The 11,568-nt window shown below is 34.7% G+C and overlaps 1 long non-coding RNA gene across 1 annotated transcript; it reads left to right on the forward strand.

Annotated features, from left to right (window-relative positions):
• Positions 1-8,754: 8,754 nt before the first annotated feature.
• LOC131645092 (uncharacterized) lies at positions 8,755-9,590 on the forward strand. The gene is made up of 2 exons (XR_009296878.1): positions 8,755-9,096; positions 9,205-9,590. It is a non-coding gene; the product is annotated as an uncharacterized LOC131645092 (long non-coding RNA).
• The last annotated feature ends 1,978 nt before the right edge of the window (positions 9,591-11,568 follow it).

Here is an 11,568-nt window from a genome sequence, read left to right on the forward strand (position 1 = left end):
AAAAGACTGTTTTAAGGAATGTGGGGTTTTAGACAAAACTTAGGAAAAACATCTTGAAGAAGATCACCCTAGAAAGGATGGTGAACTGTCTTAGAGAAGACTCTGTACTTTAAACAAAGTTTGATAAGGTTCTTGGAAGCATAGGAGAAGCTTGAACATGTCTAAAAAAGACTAACTGAAAAAAGTTAAGAGATGTCTTACAAAAGACTACCTAGAAAAGGTTCTTAGAAAGGAATATGTCTTGGAGAAGACTATCTGAAAGGGTTTGAAAATAGAAAGGATAAGAAGATGGGTCTTAAAAAGACTATCTGAAAAAGGCTCCTAGAAAGGGTAAGAAGTATTGTCGCATGTCTTAAAGAAGATTATATGGACAGATTGAGAAATATCCTATAAAGGTTCCTGGAAAGGATGTAAGAGTGGCATTGACACCGTCTGATACTGAGTGACCTTTGCAACATGCCCCCAGGTAATGGACTTGCCCCATGGGCTATTCAGCGTCCTTGAGAGATTCCATGGATCTTGATTAGATTGCCCCATGTAAATGGGATAATGACGGGTTATGCCCCGTGTACACCTTAGCTTTCTCAGTCATGTGTAAGAGATGTCTCTTCTTTTGACAAGATTTTAAAGCTACTTCATCAGTTAGTAGGATTTCTAGCCATTAGCCATGGCCCATGCAACTTCTCCCTGATGTTTAAACATTTGAATCTACATAGACAGGCGTACTAATAAAATTCATAAGATGCGAATGCATATGTCTGTCTTGAAAGCTTGAAAACAATTTTGAGTAAAACAAAGTTTTTTTTTGTAAGAAAGTGATATCAACCCAAGATTTATGGTAGACCTTAAGGAGTCGGGATACCTTTTGGTAACGGTATGCTTTCAAACTAACCATGCTTCAGTTAGGACTTTTAAGGGTTGTAACGTGGCCTGGTTCGCGGTTTTAAGAAACAAAGGATAGTGGCTCAAAGTTTATTTGTACCCATTCCCCTCTTCGTGATGTTCTCCAGTCCTATGCTCAGTTAACTATGTGTTTAAGCTCCAAGAGACTTTGGGAATACTGATGTTCATGATGGTTTAAAAACCAAAGATTTATTTGCAAAGGCAGCCATCTCCCTTTCTTGTAATATTTTCCATTTGTCGAAGGTATATAGTAACCTCTTTTCAACTTTGTTATCCCTAACTTTTGCATGAACTGTTCGTTTTAAAACTACAGTCAGCGGGATGCCCCAATTTTGCCTAAGTCTCCTTAATAGGTTTTGACTTAGCAGGCCCTTGCATTGCTTTCTCTTTTTTCTTTGCGGATATTGACTGCCAAACTTAATGATGACGGGGAACCATCGGTGATTATGTTCAAAGGAACAACTTGGAATAATTAAGTTAACTGAGCAACTACCCTACCCTAGGTTATGTATGGAGGGTTTTATTTTATATGAAGGAAAACTCTACTTCTTTAGGCTCAAAGGGGTTGACGAGGGATTAACATCCTTATATCTCCGTTATTTAGGAATTGAAACAATGCTTGTGCATCGTCAACACGGTCTGTTCGAAAGCGTAGTGTATGAAATTATGGTATCGTTTTCGTCATTCTCCCTCTAAAGGTGTACGACTCTTAACGAGAGTTGAATATCACAAATGAGAAAACCGAGTAAACACACAGTTTTAAATATAGTGAGAACACTAGGAGTAAATCAAGACAAACGTAAGCAATGCATTAATTATTATTGTAAAGTACACAGTACATGTCGTAAGACTAATGTTTAAACAAACGGAAAGAAATTGCGAATTAAAACAAAACTAATGATCTAAGAAATCCTCCTTCTAGCCACCTATGGCATTAGACTTGCGAGGATCTTCGAACTCAATGAGCCCTTCTTCAATCAAATCTTGGATCTTGTGCTTCAATGGCCCACAATCCTCTGTATCATGGCCAAGACTATCTGAATGATAAGCGCACCTAGCATGATGCTTGTACCCAGGAGCGGGATTAGCTAAAGCTGAGTATGAAGGTAGCAGAGTTACCAAGTTCTGACTGAGCAGACGTTGCAAAGCTTGAGACAGTGGCATGTACAACGAGGTGAATGATCGTTTTGGCTTGGACTTCCAGGTGCGTTGGCCACCCTATTGCTTTTGCTGATCCCTTTGCTGTGATACTGGGGTCTGATTACCCATGATTGCCCCCACAGTGTTGGATTCCTTTTTTCCGTCATATGACTTCTTCGTGTGATAGGAACCTGAGGGTGCCCCTTGTATCTTCCCATTTTTGATTCCATCTTCAATTCTCTCACCAATGACTACCAAGTCTGAGAACCCTGAAGATATGCTTCCGACTATCTTGTCGTAGTACGGTCCTTGCAAAGTGCTCATAAATATGTCCACCAGTTCTTTTTCCATTAGGGGAGGTTGGACTCGAGAAGCCATTTCCCTCCACCTTTGGGCATACTCCTTGAATGATTCATCCTTCTTCTGTGACATATTTTGTAATTGCATCCGATTGGGTGCCATGTCCAGGTTATACTTGTATTACTTCAAAAATGTGTTAGCCAGATCATTCCAGCTTCTGATATAGGATTTCTCTAGTTGCATGTACCAGTCAATAGATGCTCCGCTTAAACTCTCTTGGAAGAAGTGTATCATCAGCTTTTGATCGTGAGCATAAGCAGCCATTTTTTGCACATACATGCGCAAGTGATTCCTCGGACACGTGAGCCCTTTGTATTTCTTGAAGTCTGGAATCTTGAATTTGTGTGGGATAGTCAAGTCTGAGACCAAGCTCATCTCGAAGGTATTCACGTCGAAGACATCGTACCCTTCTACCACTTTTAATCTCTCTTCTAGCGCCTTGATTTGTTCATTGTCCTTGGAGTTTTCCCCAGAGTTGGGATTAGACTGATGCGTCTGAGGTGCTTGGTCTGTGTTGTCCACCTCTTGTACTCCGCATTGTAGATCCAGGTAATCTTCATCCTTAGGGACATTGTTAGCAGGAATGCAAACTGTGCGGGTTGTCCCTTTCGTTTGTGGAGTGGGGACAAATCCTTCTTGGGAGGTCTCTCCTTTCTCTTGGAATTGAATAGCTCTCGTGACAGATCGGACCTGAGGTTTGTCCTTAGCCGGGCCAAAGCCTGAAACAAATCCTAGCAGCGGGTTTTCGTCGTTAGGGATCTCATCCTGAACCAGGGTATCCCCAGACTGAACCTCTTTTGCCTTGTCTTGTTTATCTAGGAGGGCCTTCATGAATCCTAGCATCTGAGTCATACCTCCTTTAACCTCTTCCATACTAACCTTCAGTTGATCCACTTCCTCACGAAGGGCGGCTTGATTCTTTTCCACCTGATCCATTGATTTCTTCTACTGAAATCTTGTTTGATAATATGGTCGGGATGTTAGGTTATCCTTCCCAATGGTCCCTTGTTCTGGAGATAGAAGAGAAATCTTCTCTTAATGCCATGAAAATGACGTGTATGCCATGAATGATATGCATGATATCCTTTTTTTCTTTTTTTTTTTTTTTGAATAAGACATGATGCAAGAATGCACATGATGCATGATGGATGGAAAAAAGAAATAAAAAACAAATAATGAACAACACATATATATACATATAGCACATAGTCACATAGGCCCTAGGTTCATAGGTTCATAGGTCCGACGTAGCGGCTTTTAGGGAGCCTACCCATTTCATTGGTATGTCCTAGACACGGGTCTCATGGGGTCGTTCGTAGCCTTCGAGACTGTTTGTCTCTTCGGATTTTAGAACAACTCATTTTATCCAATGAGGTTCGAGTTTTTGGGGTAGGTTCTCGGAGAGATCAGCTGACTACCAAGTCCTGCCCTCAACAAGGTCAAGCCTCGTATTGGACATTTCCGGATATTCAACCCACTCCAAGTGGAGTTATCAATGAGACTCGTAGGCGATTCAAGTCCCCCCTGATCTCAAGGATAACTCCCAAACTTAGGTTTTAACACAACGTAATATACCCAGCAATGCATATAAAAATATAACAACCAAGCAATTAAATATAAATATATTAACATAAACACATAAATATTTTTAGATAAAAATAAACAGATAATCAAAATTTTAAAAAAATAAAAAAAATAATTACAAACCCTAAAAAAAAGCAAATTAGCCAAACCCTAAAAAGTTGCCAAACCTAAACCCTGCCAAAACCTAAAACCTATAGGAGCATAGTATTCACCATTATAGTTATCCCCAGCAGAGTCGCCAGCTGTAGCAACCTGCCCTAAAATTAAGCTTTAGAGTCGCCACCTATTCAGAAGGGCGAATAGGAAACCCTACGCAGTTTAGAGATCAGGGTAAGTTATTATAATCAGGTTGAGGGAAGGTGTTAGGCACCCTCAACCATTTCCTATGGATTTGAATCTAAGGTAAGGTTTATGGCTAAAAATGTTAAGGTTTAATAGCTAGAGAGTTGAATAGGGTGAAAAGTGAGATTGGACTGAATTGAGGTTTTAGGGAGGGGGACTCGCCTTGGTTATCCAAGTGCCTACGTATCTCCTTAGGGAGAATCAGAGTCAACGTAGTTCGGGCGACGGGTTGTACGCCCTTAAGGTTTGAAGTTTGATTTGATATGGGTTAGGAGGCTTTTGAATGGCCTATCGTAGTTGTGATTATCCGTAGTTTGATATTGAAGTTTTGAAAGGTTTGTAAAGTGTTTTGAGGTTTGGGCGTACAACCCGAGTTTTAATTTGCACTATTAACCGCGATAATCGATTGATTCAATTACCATAGTTAACAGTTTGATAGTTGTATCATTACCAATTCTAATTGATTGATTCAATTATCACTAATAATGAATTATAGTATTTTTAAGAATTTTTTATGAACTAATTTGCATCATTACTCCTCGCAATCGATTGATTCGATTAAAAAGAATAATGAATTGAGGTGTGGAAAATAGGCTAATCATCGCAACCAATAAAAATGGTTGAAACCATTTAGCCAAATAAAACTATTTATTTTAATTAAATAAATATTTTAAGAAAATCAATTATTGCCCATCACGATTAATGAATTTAATCGGAACGAATCAATAAATTAGAAATTTAACATTTATAATATATATTAACTTATTTATAAAAATAAATTATTATATAAATAAACATTAAACATAATTAACTAAAATATTTAAATTAATTAAAATAAATAAGTTAAGTAGAGATTGTTATTCAATAGAGTTGGTTTGAGGTTCATGGTATGGGTATTCATCCTGGGGCGTTAGATCTAAGATGGCTATTGATCCAAAGGCTCAGATCTGGGAGAACATGGTAAACTAGTGGAACGCCAGCGCATGGGATCAAGTAGTTAATCATGTTATTAAAAATATAGCTGGAGGGAGGGCTCGAACCCACGGCCTCCCCCTCACATACGCGCCTCTCTACCACTCCAACTAAGTCAGTTAGTTGTTCAACAAATGCGCTCAGTGTATTATGTAAAGAATCAAGAAAGCATGACAGAAACGCGCGCCAGTTTTCAAACGACCCAATAACATGGATACACCTCATCATCTTCTCCACTAAATTCATAAGAAACCTGCAATTTTAGCTACGATTTTTCTACGGATGTATCTCGTAGCAAATCAGCCTGTTCACAACGAACAACATATACCTATGAATAAATATTTCGCGAACCCCTATCCTCTTCGTCTGAACCCCACGAACATGAACATGCCCTTAAATCCCTCTAATTTCACCCATAGCGAAAAGCCCCAAGTCTAAATTTATGAACCCTAACTCGGCCAACAATGGCAAAACGCGTTTGAACCACACAGACTTCAATTAAACCACCCAGGAACCTTCAGAGCATTAACAATAACCAGAATACGAACTTAAATCTCAATGAGAATGCATGAATTATTCTAACCGATCCAAAATCGAAAATGACATACCTTGGCTTGAGGGAGATTAATCTGGGGTTGTTGATGTAACGTAGTGATCTAAACACCTTCAGAATACCTCCAAGAAGCCTTTACAACCTTTGAATCTCGTTGAAGCACCTTAATTCTTTAAAACCGAGTTCAAGCTTTTTGGAGAATTTTGAGTTCTTGGATATGTCTCTCTGCACCGAATGTTTAACCCCTATTCCATTGCTTTGTGTTGTATACTTATAGGAGAACAAAATTAGGTCAACAAATAGAGCCCAAAGTCCTTGCATCCAATATTGCCATGTTTGAGAAAATTCACTTTATTCTTGAATGAAAACTTGCTATATTTGGACCAATATTGTGTCAATCTTTCTCAATCCCATTATCACGAAAATTGTATTATATTTTGCCATTAATATTGATTGGAATCAATCAAAATATTTTTCTTACCAAAATATTTGATTTTTATCTTAATTAAATCATTAAAAAATGAAATAAAAAATCATATTAAATCAAATAAAATGTTTAATTTCGTGGCATATGATTCTGGGCATGCTAATGACTTGTGGACCAAGATTGCATCATAATACCATAGGCCCATTTGCAAAATTTTCCAATTTGAACCTTCTTATTTCACATTTTGCCTCCAAAAATTGCTCGACTTTGATTAAGCGTATCTCACTCAATTTTCAAGCTATGAGGGAGTTCTAAGACTTTTTGGAAACCTCAAGAGGTCCTCTTTAAGCCACTTTAGAACATATTTTTCATTTGGAGCTTTTATCTTGATCATATCCTCTTTGCCAAAAAACTGCTTTTGAAGGATGCTTGAAAATGACCTGTAATCTTTTGCATCATACCTCTCAAATGAAGCATTTCTAGCCCTGGCTTGTGAGAGACAAAGTTGTAGGGAATCCAATTTCCTTCAAAATAGGCTTTGAGTGGGGGATTTATGATGTTCCATGTAAAAGTTATGTCAAGTCAAAGTTGGGTTGACTTTCTCCTAAGAAACCCTAATTTGAACCTTTTTGTATTTGTTCATCTCTGAATTTCTATTAGTGGAATCATGATCAATCTTTGATAAAATGATGGTTATACTCTTATTCACTTTATGTTGACCCAAAATTGAGAGTTTTTTTTACTGTGCTTTGATTATGGTTGACTTTTAAGTCAAACTAGTTGACTGTGGGTTACCTGGACCATTGAGGGAGCAAAGCTCTGGATTTGAATCTTGAACTTTGAATAATTGTGAATGGAATATGGAAGGAAAATTTTGGGGTATGACACACTTTACTTAATCTATTATCATTTATCCAACTATGATTCATAATCACATAAAGCTTCTGAGAATTAAAATATATCCAACAAAACATTAAACAACAAGATAGACTCAAAACAATAACAACAACAACGACGAAAACAACAACAAGAACAAGACAAAACAGTATAAAGGAGAACTTGTACATATAAGAAATGTGTTCGAGCTTCCTTCCTCTTTGGAGAAGAATGGTGTTCTTTCGTTGGTGGGAGAAAGATGATGTTCTTTTACTAGGGCTCAAAAAGTGAATGAGCTAGACTTAACATTAACTCTAAGTAAATGAAAAGTTTAGAGAGTTTTTATCTCGATTTTGCTAAAAACCGATACAACATATCCGACATAAAGTCTATAAAATATATAAATGCGTCTTTTTGGTTCCAAAAGAAATAAAAAATAAGAGAATTTTTATCTCGGTTTATTTAAAAACCGAGGGACAACATCCGACGTAAATCTATAAAATATAAAAGCGCCTTTTTAGTTCTAAATAAACATAAAATTGTAGGAGCTGAAAATCGAAACTCAAAACTTGAGCAACTATTTATGTTGGTTGTGATAAAAAAAACCGAGGAAAAAAAAGTAATTGTGTGTTTTAAAAAAAACATGACACTCTCAGGACCTATACCCTCGATTTTCTATTGTTCGAGATGAAAATTTTCTCATAAAAAATATAATTTAAAAAATATAAAACATAACACTTTCAGGACCTATACTCTCTTTAATTTCCGCTTCCATGTGATTTTTTTTCTACTTATTTTCTTCACAAATAGATGAAACCTCATTTCTCCCCACACATGTTTAAAACTAAATAAAAAAGAAAACAAAAAAACATACTGAAATTAGGAATAATAAATTTTGGGGTATAAGAATGTCAAAAGTGAGTACCAAGTAACTAGAAGTAAAAATAAAAGCAAAATTTTAATTAACCCTTGTTTGGTGTTTATAATTGACTGTTAAATCAGAGTACCTCTAAAAAGAGGTAGATACAAATGATCATTTTTGTGGCTTGATCGCACGTTTTAAACCTAAAACATTACCTATATTGTCTATAAACACTATTTATAAACCTATCCAATAATTTTTACACCTAAATATCGAATTCTTATTCGATTTCATAAATATTCTAAAATAACTCAAAATATCGAAAACTTACCGATTAAATAGAGATTTGAACTTGATGGAATGTGTTGATACTTCGTGTTGACAATGTAGCCTGAGCTCAGGAGCTCAGGAGAAACAAATGTGTTTAAGAGTTTGAGAGTTTGAAATGAGGAGAATGAGGGAGAGGAAGGGTCTGACGCGAGATATAATACCAAAATCATTCCGTAGATGCACATGCGGTAGACTTCGTAGGTGCATCTACAGAACATAACAACGTTAAAACAAAAAAAAATGTGTTTCCGGATATACATCTAAGAAAGAACGATAACAAAATAAACAATTCGATGGTCCGTAAGAGGGTCATGGGGTTGAGAGAGAAATTCTATAAAAAAATACGATATTGAATAATTTTATATACAAAACTATTGATCTATTGTGCATAAACACCTTCTCATCCAATGATGCAATATTATAACAAATAGCTTTACCATATTCCGAAAAGAAAATTGTTCTTTCAAAAAAATAAATTTCCCTTTACTCTCTCGAAAGGTTAAAATATTTCTCTTTATTATTATTATTTTGTAAATAATTATCAATTTATAAAGAGCTCTTACAAATTGAAAGTGCAAAAACTACGATTTAATTAGTTATAGGAGAACATGAATTTCTTAAGCAATATAGTCCAACTGTATTCTATTTTTGATATGCAAAGTGGAAAAAATATAGCTAGAATTCTCAAAAAAAAATATATTTTGATTCTATGTTATTTATTAGTTTTTGTTGCAACACAAGTTGCTGGTAAGTCATTGTTTTATTTCTTTTTTAAATGTATTATTTAATTTATATTCTGCACATAATCTTTTATCATGTTTTTTTAAACATTATCTTATCATTTTTTAATTACAGGAGAACGTATTAAATGTGAAACTCATGATGATTGCCCCACTTCTAGAATTGAGCATTACTTCCAATTCATATATATGACTGTTATGTGCGTTGACAAATCTTGTTACTATCGTGTAAATTTTGAGTGATTCTATGAGTACCAAACTCATGAACTACTAAAACGTCCCGTGGAGAAGAACAATTTACTGTGCTAGAATAAAATATCGAATAAATTGTCATTTAATTATTGTACGAATCCTTAAACTTTTTCTATGTTTTTCTTTTCCTAGTTTCATAAACATTGCATTTAAGATTTTCTACAAAAATATTATGATAAGACAACAAAGAATACTACTTCCATTGTCTTATTATTTATTAATTAAATAAATTGTTGTTTTAGTGTTCAATCATTTGTGGTATTATTTATTAATATTTATGTAGTATTGTAAATATGTTTTTAATATTTGTAGATTAACAATTATAAAAGAAAATTGTATATTTCCACAACATATTCCCAACCGCGCATTCATGAATATTTTTACCCTTAATTACTAGGTTGAAAAAATTGTTATCTTATTTCAAAGTGTAAAATTTTGTATCAAGTTAATATTAATACTTAGGATTCCATGAGTATGGATATCAATTTCTAGTTGAATTATACATAATTCAAAATTTAGTAATGAAATCATGTTTTCTCGGTTGGATGCATAGTAAATACGAGTAAACATGCGTGTTATTGGGGAAATTTAATTAAATTTGAAGAAAATGTGAAAAAAAATCAATTTTTTTCTTCATATAATTGAACGGCTGTCTAAGGTGAACCAGGAAGTAAGTGGTTTATGGTGGACCACGCCTATAAACCATTGGGTTATGTTTTTTTAGCAAAATTTATGATGAATCCTTTCATATTAAATTACATCTTCTCTCTCCTCTTCTCACAATTTCTTTACAAAATATTAGAATGAGTTTTCTTGCATTTTACATGTGTGAAAAGTTATATCAGCGAATAGTAAAAATTAGAAAATTAAATAAATTATAATGTTGCAAAATCTTTATTTATTAAGGGAATTCTAGAGTTTCATGGACGGTGGCTGAAAAAATAGTTTACCGTGAAATTTGGATTATGGTGAGTGAAATTGATTATGAAGTTGTTATGAATCGTTGAGTTTCTATATTTTTTCTTTGACGACTCTCAATTTTTCACCTACATTGTTTTTTAATCCTTACTATTCAATTTAATCTTCAGTATTCCTAGAAAGTTACGGTTGTTGATCATCAATCATTAATTAAAAAAACTTATTGAGAGATAGTTTATGCAAAAAGCAAGTTGCTTAATTGTTTTGAAACTTGCAAACTTAATTATGACAGACATGATAGAATTAGAAGGCAAGGACAACAAGCCCCTTTTTTCTTTCCCTTCTTTTTGCAATTTTATGTGATTTTAGTTTACTTTTGTCTTGTACATTAGTTACTTGAGTCGATGGAGAGAAATGATTAATTATGGAAACTTTTGGATGGAGATCTGATTTTGTGCAGTAATCTAATGAATGTATATGAGTTTTTTTATCTGACGGTTATAAAATATGGTGCACTAGTGAGGGATTTATAAGAACCCTCACCTTAGAAGTCACTATTATAGAATGAGTTTTTGAACACTTGAAGCATTTATTGTTGTATAAAGTATATAGATCACATAAATCCAAATTTCTTGTTGTATGAAGTATATGAAATCCAAATTTCATCGTAATGCAATTATGAGCCTTAAATAAGGTGTAGCAGTCATTAATGATGTTGTTGGTGTTAAGAGCTTGGTAGTAGAGCATTTCCAAGATCGTTTTCAAGAGAAACTTATAAACATGTCTGTTCCCGACGGTGTGTCCTTCAATGACCTTTCGTAAACGAAAGATGCTAGTTTGGAGGAGTCGTCTTTCTCTTCTTAGGATATTAAAACTGTGGTGTGGAATGCGGCTTCAAGAAAGAGTCCAGAACCACACGGATTCTCAATGGAATTATTCAAAGCGTGTTGGAATATTATAAAATTGGATCTATTGGATTTCATATCTAAATTTTTTTGTAGGCTCATTTGCCCAAGGCTCTTTCAGCTTCTTTTATCTCCCTTATCCCCAAGTGTCATAATCCGCAAGTCATTTCAGATTACCGACCGATTTGCCTTATAAGTAGTGTGTATATGATCATTTCAAAAATGCTGACAGTGATACTTAAGGGAGTGGTAAATAAGTTAGTTTACCTTAATCAATTAATTTTTGTACCTAATAGAGGCCTTCATGATGGAGTTTTGGTGCTAATCGAGGTTATCATTTACACCAAGAGAAAAAAATAAAGGTTTATTTATTTTTAAGGTAGACTTTGAGAAGGCCTTCGATT

This window comes from Vicia villosa, linkage group LG1, assembly GCF_029867415.1.
Source record: "Vicia villosa cultivar HV-30 ecotype Madison, WI linkage group LG1, Vvil1.0, whole genome shotgun sequence".
Classification (NCBI taxonomy): Eukaryota; Viridiplantae; Streptophyta; class Magnoliopsida; order Fabales; family Fabaceae; genus Vicia; species Vicia villosa.